Raw genomic sequence first — 10,838 nt, 5'->3', positions numbered from 1 at the left:
CAAATTAAAACTGCAGTGAGATATTACTACACACTCATTAGAATAACTAAAATGCAAAATAGTGACAACACCCAATGCTGATGAGGATGCAGAGAAACCCCATCTTTCACACTTTGCTGGTGGGAATGTAAAATGGCCCAGTTGCTCTGGAGAACAGGTGACAGTTCTAACAAAGCTAAACATGCATTTCTCTTTCAGTCTAGCTATTCATAGACTTCTTCCCCCTAGAAAAATAAAGATTTGTTTCTACAAAAACCCTCTGTATGGATGCTCAGAGCATCCTTCCTGGTTATAACCAATTGGAAATAATTCAAATGTCCTTCAGTGGCTGAATGGTTGAAGGAACCTTCTTATGTCCATACCGTGGCACACTTAACAATAAAAAGAAACGAACACACAACCACGACCCCCCCCAGATGGACTTGAAGGACATTATCTTTGGTGGGGGAAAAAAAAATCAACCTCAAAAGGTTACCTTACTGTATGAGTTCATTTACGTAACATTCTTGAAATGACAAAACCGTAGAGATATTATAGAGATGGAATACAGAATGCTGATTCCACTGCTGCAGCCAAGCGGGGACAGTGTTGACACAAAGAGCAGTGCAGGGCATTCCTTTTTGCTGATGTAACAGCTGAGCCTCAGCTCGTCTCGGGTGGTAATTACCCTACAGCCTCTACAGGTGACAAAGTCCTATGGCCTATACAAACACATATACACACACATAAATGGATTTTTATGTAATCGAATAAGGTCTAGTTAATAATAATGCACACATGTCAATTTCCAGAACTGCACGTTGTCCTGTAGCTAGGGAGATAAGATGTCACCATTGAGAGCGGCTGGTGAAGGGTGTCTGTGTTGGAAAACTTCCCTTCTATGGGCGACACTAGACATAGCCATGAGGAACGATATCATGGATGTGGACAGAGCGTTGGAACTTGAAGGATGGGTGAGCCACCCCTAGAGATGGGCGAGGGCTGCTGTTTGTGAGGATGAGCCCCTGGGGGTGAGAAGGGGATGGAGGGTTTTGGGACAAAGAAGACCAAACAAGAAGATGGCCAAAGGCTGAAGCACATGAAGTACTCAGCAGGGAGTCAGGGCTTCCAGGACCCCAGCTGTGCTGCTGCATTCAAGACCTGCAGCTAGCAGGGAACCAGGAAGGCAGCATTCGGATCCTGAGAATAAAGACCCATAATTTATTTTATTTTTGTGGCACCGGGGATTGAATCCAGGGGCACTTGACCACTGAGCCACATCCCTCAAAACATGTTTTGAGACAGGGTCTCACTAAGTTGCTTAGGGCCTCATTAAATTGCTGAGGCTGGCTTTGAACTTGCGATCCTCCTGCCTCAACTTCCCGCTGGGATTACAGGTGTGCACCACTGTGCCCAGCTAGGACCCATAAATTTTTAAAAAATATTAAAAGAAAAAAAAGCTTGACTTCATAATCTCGAGAGTCGTACTTTCAAAGACAAACCTATTAAAGCAAGTTCCTTTGCATTTTGTTTAGGTAGGATAAGCTTACTATAAAACCACACTGCACAAGAAATATAAAGCCAGCTACGTACGCAATTTAAAATGTCTTAGTAAGCCATCCTTTAAAAAGTAAAAAGATGAAATTAATTTTAGTAGTATTTTTATTGAAACCTGTATACCCAAAATAGTATCACATTAACGTGGGATCTTATTATTAAGATTATTAAAGAGATTCTTTTTTTCATGCAAAGTCTTCTGAAGGCAGGTGTGTGTTTTATGCTTGCAGCACATCTGGACTCCTCAGCCACGTCCTGAGTTCCACGCCACGTGCGCTGGTGGCTGTGGTCACACAGCTCAGCTTTAGAGCATTACCTTCACACGAGACCTTCCGAGGGGTTCGATTCTTTGAAGACAGAGAGGAGTCATCCATCTCTGACTCTCCAGCGTTCCCTCTGAGCGGGGATCATTTTTCACTCACACGTGTGAGCATTCAAATGCCAGCCTGGCCATAGCTCGCGCTCAGCTATTGAATCCCTCTCAAATTAATCACAAGAAGGAGAAAAGCCGCTGCGTCTTTCAGATCTCCTTGCCTATGACTTGTCTGACACCCACCTGGGAGAGGCGAGCAGGTGACAAGTTCATCCTCTGGTATTCCAGCCCCAGGTGCTCTGGCTGCAGGCGTGGGGGGCACTGTGCCTCCCACGGGAATGCCCTCTGCAGCAGGCTTCCCCGAGGCACCCCCATCTGCTCTGTCTGCTCAGCGCTGGTGACAGAAACTCATTCCCCATGGTTCTGGAGGCTGGAAGTCCAGGACTGAGACACCAGCAGATTCGGTGTGGGGAGGGTCTACTTCCTGCTTCATAGATGACTTTATTTTCGGGGGTGGGGTGGGCATCATCACATTGCAGAAGAGGTGAGAGATTTCTCGGGGTCTACTCTATAAGAGCACTAATGCCATCATGGGGGCTCTGCCCTTGGGACCTAATCATCTCCCACAGGACCTGCCTCCAAATACTGTCACATTTGAGCTTAGGTTTCAATATGAATTTTGTGAAAGCATCCAGTCTGTAGCACCACTCCAGTCTAGATGGGGACTCTGTTTATATATCCCCAAATCATCCCTTCCCAGTTCTGGGCAGGGCAGTGCAAACTCCCATGTGTTTGTGTGCACACCCATTTGGCTTGGAGGGCAGTGGGCTGTGCTCTTTCCCAACTGCTCTCACCCCAGTACTCCACAAATACTCGTTGAGTACCCAGCCTTCATACAGGGGCATGTCCAGCCCCATTGTGACGTTCTTCTCCTCTTAGGTCTGGCTTCAAATACCTCATTTAGCCCCCAAAAGGTCTCTGCAGGAAAAGGCTAGCATCTGTTTGTGTTATCAGTTCAATGAATGAAGACTTTGTAAAGTACTTCAGCTCCTCAGGGAAGAGTTTTCTATGGAGCATCCAACACCCAGCCACCCACACGCACATGGGAAAACATGGAGCACGTGCGGGCACTCGTTCGACATCCCCATCTGGCCACCAGCTGTGCTGGGCCCCACCCTCCACGTATGCAGACTGGCCTGCCCGCTGCTGCTGTCTCCACCATCTGGTCTGCTATGACTCGCAGAGCCATCTTCATTTCCCCTCTGCCTCCTTCTGTCCTCCCAGAAGACTCTTCACCACTGCCCCCCACCATTGTGATCCTTTCAACACACAAGTCAGACTCCTGCAAAAACCCGTGACAACTACAGTCTCAGAATAAAGTCCCAAGCCCTCACATGGTTTCAAGGACACACACACCCTGATGCCCTATCTCACTGAGCCTGATGTCCTCAGGGGCCATCTGTGGAGCAGCATGCTTCCTTTTGAAGGCTGAGTTCTCCACTGTGTGTGTGAACACATTTGGTTTACCTGTCTTCGAGGGACACTGGGGTTGATTTTCCCTTGTGGCTGTCATGAACAGCACCACGATGAACACAAGTGTAGATACCTCTTCAAGCCTCTGATTTCCATTCTTTTGGATACATACCCAGACATGGGATTGCTGGACTCTAGAGTAATTCTGTTTAATTTTGGGAAGGGATATGCTGGGCATTGAACTCAGGAGCATTCTGTCTCTGAGCTGCACATTCCCAGCCCTTTATACAATTTTTTGTTTTGAGACAGGGACTCAGTAAGTTGCTGAGGCTGGCCTTGAACTTTGATCCTCCTGTCTCAGCCTCCAGAGCAGCTGGGATTGTACCACCCTACCGGCTAGGTTAAATTTTTTCAGGAGCCACCATGTGTGTTCCACTGCAGCTAAACTATTTTACATTCCCACCTGGAACTTTTCTCGATTTGCAGATCTGCACTTCCATCTCTTTCTAGAGGACTACAGCACTTGGGGCTATGACTATGGCTCCCACAACTCCTGCTATGCAACTCCTGTGACTTCTGTGGATGCCACTGCTAATGACTCCTCTCTGCAGAGGGTCACTCTGTGCCAGGCACTGTTCTAAATGCCTCAGGGGCATTAATTCATTCAGTCCTCACAACCACGCTGTGAGGTGGGTGCATCACACATCCCACGGGATGAGGGTGGGTTTAGTTGGTTATTCCTGCGGGTTAAACTCCAGCTTTTCCAGGGACTCACAGTGGCAGTCCCATTAGTCACAGTGTGGTCCCTGGACTGAGAGCACTGACACCACCTGAGAGTTTGTTAGAAATGCAGACTCCGAGCGGAGCCCTCCCTGGAATGAGTGAATTATGATCTGCATTTGAACGAGGCCCCGGGAATCTCCCTGCAGGCTGAAGTGCAGCACTGACCCCAACCTCAGGGGCTCCACTTCCGGAGCAGAGTTGCTCTTGGTGCTGCAGGAATGGTCTTTGCTTGGCTCAGCCTCCTCCTGTTCTTTCTTGCCTGCCTTCAGGTATGGCAAAGCCTGGAAGGGCGTAAACCATCCTTCCCAGACTGCCCCGCGGTGGGTTTCACTGGACAGGCTTCCATCCTGTGCTGCCTGCACACTGGGCCTGAACTGAGAGCGGACGCGGTGGTGAGAGGCCGCGGGGCTCGGCAGAACCACCCATGGAGAGCTGCTGGGCTGCCGCTGCCTGTGAACTAGGATGGGTGCCTCTGGAGACCAGAGGATTGTGGTTGCCTTCCTCCTCTTTCTAGCACGCAGAGGTCACTGCGGTTGTTCTGTGGTCTGGAAGTGGTTGAGCAGAGACTAGACTGAAGCTTTGGGTGCGACCCCCACAAACTGGAATCCATGAAGGAGAAGTCCATCTCACAGCTCACCTATATCAGCCTCCCAGAAATTGTGAGCAGCGCCTACATCTGGAGATCTTGGATAAAATGTCTTCTTAATCACTGGGGCTGCTCCATGGGTGGAGGCTTTTGAACTCTTACTGGGGGAAACGCCAAAGCGCAAAGTCCCCAAACCTCCAATCCAAAGCCTCTTTGATCTGCAGTTCCTAAGCCAGGATCTGCCTCTTTCCAGAATAATGGAAATGAAAATGTTGTTCCCATTTAAGGGAAATTTCCATGCTCCCTCAGGGGGTCATGGGACTGTCTTTTAGGCTGCAAAGAAAACCACCATATGCTTTAGAACACACAAGCTTTGACTGAATCCTGAAAGCAATCAGTGGCGTGTTCTTGTTCCCACATTGTGTGGGAGAGGAATTCAAATTGGGCACTAATGACAAAAGATAGAATTTAACAAATCCAGTGATATCAAAATCATGTGCTTTTATCATATATAAAAGGCTTTTATTTTCTTCATAGGCATATTCCAAATTTCTAATAATGTCAAAACTACTCACCATCTGGTATACACACTACTTTTCAGAAATGTGTTCAGTTCAACTTGGATTTTATGGTAACATGTTATTTCCCAAATTTTCTAATATTTATCATCAATGACTTCCTTAAATTCATTCTGGTTTTAAAACTCATTTCCTCCAAATTCTTCGTACTTCTTTGCTTTACCGTGTTGGAGGCCATAATTCTGATGGGCACGTGTACAACTTGGGACCTAAGCATTGCCTTAAAAATAATGCTAGATAATTAAACAGCAATGAATTCTTCCCCAGGTATTAATGAAGGTCAAATAATTAGTTGCCATTTATTAGACACTGAATGAATACAAAGGATGTTTTAAAAATCCTCCTGCTTGAAAGCATTGGAGGACCAAAAGAGAGAATGCAAACATACAACTAATTAACCCAGAGGAGCGCCGGCTGGGCTGTGAATCACCTGCTCTCTTTTTTTTTTTTTTTCCTGAATGGACTAATTATTCATGATAACCTGCATTTATTGCTTCTTTGTTTTCTGAAAGTTGCAGGGAAGGCCAAATGTACCATCTTACCGCCAGCAGAAAATGGCAGACATGTTATAGCTTACCTGACAACTGACGAGTTCATAGCTTTCAGGGGTGTGTGTGAGTGTGTGTGTGTGTGTGTGTGTGTGTGTGTGTGTGAATGCTGGGGATGGAACACAAGGTAAGCACAGGTTCTACCACTGACAAGTCCCCAGCCTCAGGCACTCCTGGTGTTACCGGTGCACTTTATGAACAGCTTCAACACAGGCCAGTATTCCCTCTCGTCCCCTCAATAATCCTAGTCATTGTTCTCTAAGTTTTTAAAGCAGCCACACGCCTCTACTGCCCTCTCAAGGTCCACATTTTTTTCCAGAGACACATTTTTCAATAACCAAAAATACGAGCCAAATGTAACCTAAAAACCATGCAAAGCTGCTAACAGTGCAGACTACTTATTATTAAAAAGCAGTAATACTCTTTTCCGCTCACTTCCCTGTGTGGGTTGGCTACTTTCTTCCCAACAGTGCGATTCAGAGATGATGAATCCTTAAAATGTGTCACTAAAATCATATTTTTGCATACATTTCAAGGTAAAAGGGTAAAATATTTTTTCATATATAATGTTACTAGATTTCAAGATGATGTTATAAATCCTATCATGCCCACTATCTTATCTACTAAATTTCTGTTCTAAGATGAAAGAATTCACCAGGCAATATAAAATGTCCACTTGCAGATAATGTAAAACTTTTTTTTTTAAGAAAATGATGTAAAGTAGGTGGAGAAAGGCCCACTGTGGCTACCTGCAGATGACTGTCTACAGGAGGGGTGGGATGTGCATTTAGGAAATGTCCATCACACCCATCTTTCTACTTTTCATCACTCACTGCTCTGCAAGGCGAGTTCAGTGAGGCGGGAAAGCAGAAGGCCTGGGACGAAGCGGCCCGTGCGGAGCTGGCGCTCTCCCTCTGCATGATTCTGGCCACACTCTCAGAAAATACTACATACACCTCGTTTAGGTTATAACAGAAAAGTCAATTTGCTGGTGTTTGTGATAATTTATTTTTGATTCTTGCACAAGTGTACATATTTAGAGGTGCAATGTAACGTCATGATCAAATCAGGGTGACTGGCACTTCCATCACCTTAAACATCATTTATTATTTCTTTGTGGTGAGGACAAAGCTATCTTGAAGTACACATCATTGTTATACACAGTCACCCCACCATGCAGGACCCAGAACGTCTATCTCACTTTAACACTGTACTCTTCCCCCTGCTATACCCTCCCTATCTTCTGGTAACCACTATTCATCCACTCTCAACTTCTATGAGATCAACTTTTTTAGATCCTACATACTAGAGAGATAAGTAGTATTTTTCTTCCTATGTCTGGCTTATTTCACTTGTCTTCAAACGTTCCTTTCGTAATGCTGCAATTGACAGAATTTCATCCCTTTTTATGGTTTAATAGTATTCCATGTGTGCCCATAAATGCACGTAAGTATTTACACCGTATGTACTTTACATATACACACTTTCTTTATCCATTGATCCACTACTGGACTGTTAGGTTGATTCCATCTCTTGATCTGGGAGAAGTGCTATAATGAACATGGGAGTGCAGATGTCTTCTTGACATACTTGATTTCATTTGCTTTGGGATTGCTGGATCATATGATATTCTACCAAAGAAATTTATTTTTACCCATAATGGGGATTGAACCCAGGGGCATTTAATCACTGAGCCACATTCCCATCCCTTTTTAAATTTTTTCAGACAGTGTCTTATTAAGTATTTTAGGCCTCGATAAATTGGTGAGGCTGGCCTTGAATTTGGGATCCTCCTGCCTCGGCCTCCAGAGTTGCTGGGATTACAGGCATGCACCATCACGCCTGGCCTATATAAAAATTTTTAAGGAATCTCTATACTTTTTTTGGTAATGGCTGTGCCAATCTACATTCCCTCCAACAGTTTTCTCCACATTCTCATCTATTCTGTAGTTTTTTCTTTGTTTTCTTTAGTTGTCGATAGACATTTATTCATTTATTTTTATGTGGTGCTGAGGATGGAACCCAGTGCCTCACACATGCTAGGCAAGCGTTCTACCACTGAGCCACAATCCCAGCCCCTCTGTAGTTTTTTTGATAATAGTCATTGGGAGGCCAGATAGTGTCTTCTGGGTTTGATTTGCATTTCCAACAACTAAACTAGTGATGCTGGGCATTTTTTCTTACACTTCTTTGCTACTTGTCTTCTTTTTGGAAGTATACAGGTCTTTTGCCTCATTTAAAAATCAGGTTTCTTCTATTTATTTATTTATTTCTTAGGTTATTTTAGGTGTCAATACCTCATCAGATGTGTAGTCGGTAGGCTGTCCCCTTTATTTAGTTTGCTGTGCAGAAGCTTTTAGCTCTCAACAAAGCCATATTTATTTTTGACTCTGTGGTCTTATTTTAAAAAGAAATCTTAGCTGGGCATGGTGGCGCATGCCTGAAATCCCAGTGACTTGGGAGACTGAGGTGGGAGACTGCAAGCTCAGGACAGGCCTGGACAACTTGGCGACACCCTGTCTCAAAATAAAACAGAAAGGGCTGGGGATAAAGCTCAATGGTTAAGGTCCCTGGGTTCAATCCCTAGTACCACAAAAAACACCACTCCCAACACTGCCCTGTTTACTTCTAGAAGTTTCAGTTTCACAGCTTACATTTAAACCTTTAATCTATTTTTAGTTGATTTTTGTATATGATCAAATAGGGGCATAGTAATTTCTCGACATATTCAGTCTTTCTGATACTATTTATTGAAGAGACCCCTTTCCCCAATGTGTGCTTTTGTCATCTTTACTGAAAATCAGTTGGCTCTGTGGATTTATTTATTTAGATCTTTTTTATGTGGTGCTGAGGATTGAACCCAGTGCCTCATGCATGTGAGGCAAGAGCTACATAACCCCAGCCCAGGCTCTGCGGATTTACTTAGAGGCTTCCTCTGTTTCTATGTCATTACCATGTTGTTTTGATTACTACAGCTTTGTTGGGTTTTCTGGGGGTGGTACTGGGGAATTGAACCCAGGAATGCTTTATCACTGAGCTACCCTATCCTTCCAGTCCTTAATTTGTTTTTTGTACTGGGATGGAACTCAGGGTCACTCACTGAGTCCACATCCCCAGCTCTGTATTTTATTTAGAGACAGGGTTTCATTGAATTGTTTAGCGCCTTGCTGTTGCTGAGGCAGGCTTTGAACTTATGATCCTCCTATCTCAGCCTCCTAAACTGCTGGATTACAGGTGTGAGCCACTGTGCCTACTGGCATTCTCATCACAAGAATGGATGCATTTGCGAGGAACTGTTTAGAAGTGACAAAATCCTTCCAATAGCTCCATTGAGGAGTCGCTGCTGAGGGGCAGAACTGCAGTGGGCACAGGTGCAGGAAAGGCACAGAGGCTCTCAGTACCAAAGGAGAGAGGGAAAACTGCCCCTTACCTGCAGCCAGGCAGTTTTGGAAACTGCAGAAAGCCTGTGGGTGTGGGCCCCTTAATTGGCAGGGAGCCAGTTGGGGCTACTGGGAACTTCGGGAGGGAGGGGCTTCAAGTAACTGGAGTTGGAGGAGAGGGCATTTTAATTAGGTCCCGCTTGCTGTCCGTCCATTCTTGCAAACCTTTGCCAAGTGACTCCTTGGAGTTCACCATCACTACAGCCCAGCAGTCACTGGGGGGAAGGTACTCAGCCTGAGTGGCCCTTGGGCTGAATGAAAATAGATCACACCCGAAGACACTGCCCCAAGCCCAGTTCCCAAGTCTCTTGAGGTTTGTTCCTGGAGGGCAGCAACAGGGTCTCCCCTTTAGCCCTCAATCTAAATCCCAATCTCCGTCACAGGCCTCGGATATGAAACCGTTGCTATTAGGACAGTCACTATTCTTTCAAGAACTGATCACAGTAACCATTTTCCTCCAGTATTAAGTGTCCTTGTTTGTGTTGCTGTTTCATATTTTTACTCTTTTCTAATAGCCACAATGTGAGCTTTTGTCTTATGGCATTTGTCTTTTTATATTTGGTAACCTTTTCCCTTAAGAACCAATTTAAGAACAATAAAAATATTGCTAGACCATATTTTTCTTACAGTAGCTCATATTTCTTTAAAATGTTGGAATTTTTTCCCTTACATTTTCCTTAAACTATAGAATAATTTAATTAGCTAACGCAGTTAAGGGTGATTAACTGCTTAAATATTTTTACTTTCAGCATTTCCTGGCCAAGGGGATTTAATTTGTAAAATACCATGTGTGTAAGCTGAGACCAAAATTTTGAGGAAATACAGGTGCATGAAATTAGGCAATGGAAGATTTCAGCTGGGACGCACCAAAGGAGACCACCTGCCCCTTCTAGGTATGGATGAATGAAGTAATTTGAATTTGGGGGTGGGGTCAACTCTCTAAATGGTTTGCCCATAATCTGACACATTCTTTCTCCACTGTCAACTCAATTATAATTAGAGGGAAACTAGCTTGCAGCAATATTTGCCCTTGAAAGGATCCACAGGTGGGTGACAGGTAAGAGGACTACTTTCCTGGACTTCTGCCTGTCTGGCTGAGTTCATCCTCCAAAACAGTGCAGACTGTGTGTCAGTCCTTAATGAGACCCTCTGGCAACCCCAACAGTGGGTGGCAGGGCTGGAGAGAATGTCCATCCCAGGCTGTATTTTCTCCATGACTAGGAGTGCTTGTTTGATCTCTGGTGTAGTTTGCTATAATTTCCTGGATGCACATCTTAATGGCAGTGTTAAATACACAGTGTGATCTTTTCCCCATCTTCATACTACCCACTTGGTACACCCCCTACTTTGCCTTTGTTTATGAAACTGTGTACTCCGTTAGCACAAACCATGTCTACCTCAGCACTTCACTGGTAACACAGTCTGGTCAGTGGTGTAATGTCACTTATTGGTTACTAATTACTTCCATTTTCCATGCTGTACATTTATCTGACACAGATGTTATACCAATTTACTTCCATCTATTCAAGCACATGTACACATCATAGCAAGTCTACATGGCTAGATGCTTCACATGTAGGC

The sequence above is a fragment of the Marmota flaviventris genome, chromosome 4 (assembly GCF_047511675.1).
Source record: "Marmota flaviventris isolate mMarFla1 chromosome 4, mMarFla1.hap1, whole genome shotgun sequence".
NCBI lineage: Eukaryota > Metazoa > Chordata > Mammalia > Rodentia > Sciuridae > Marmota > Marmota flaviventris.
Note: the sequence above shows the minus strand (reverse complement) of the source record.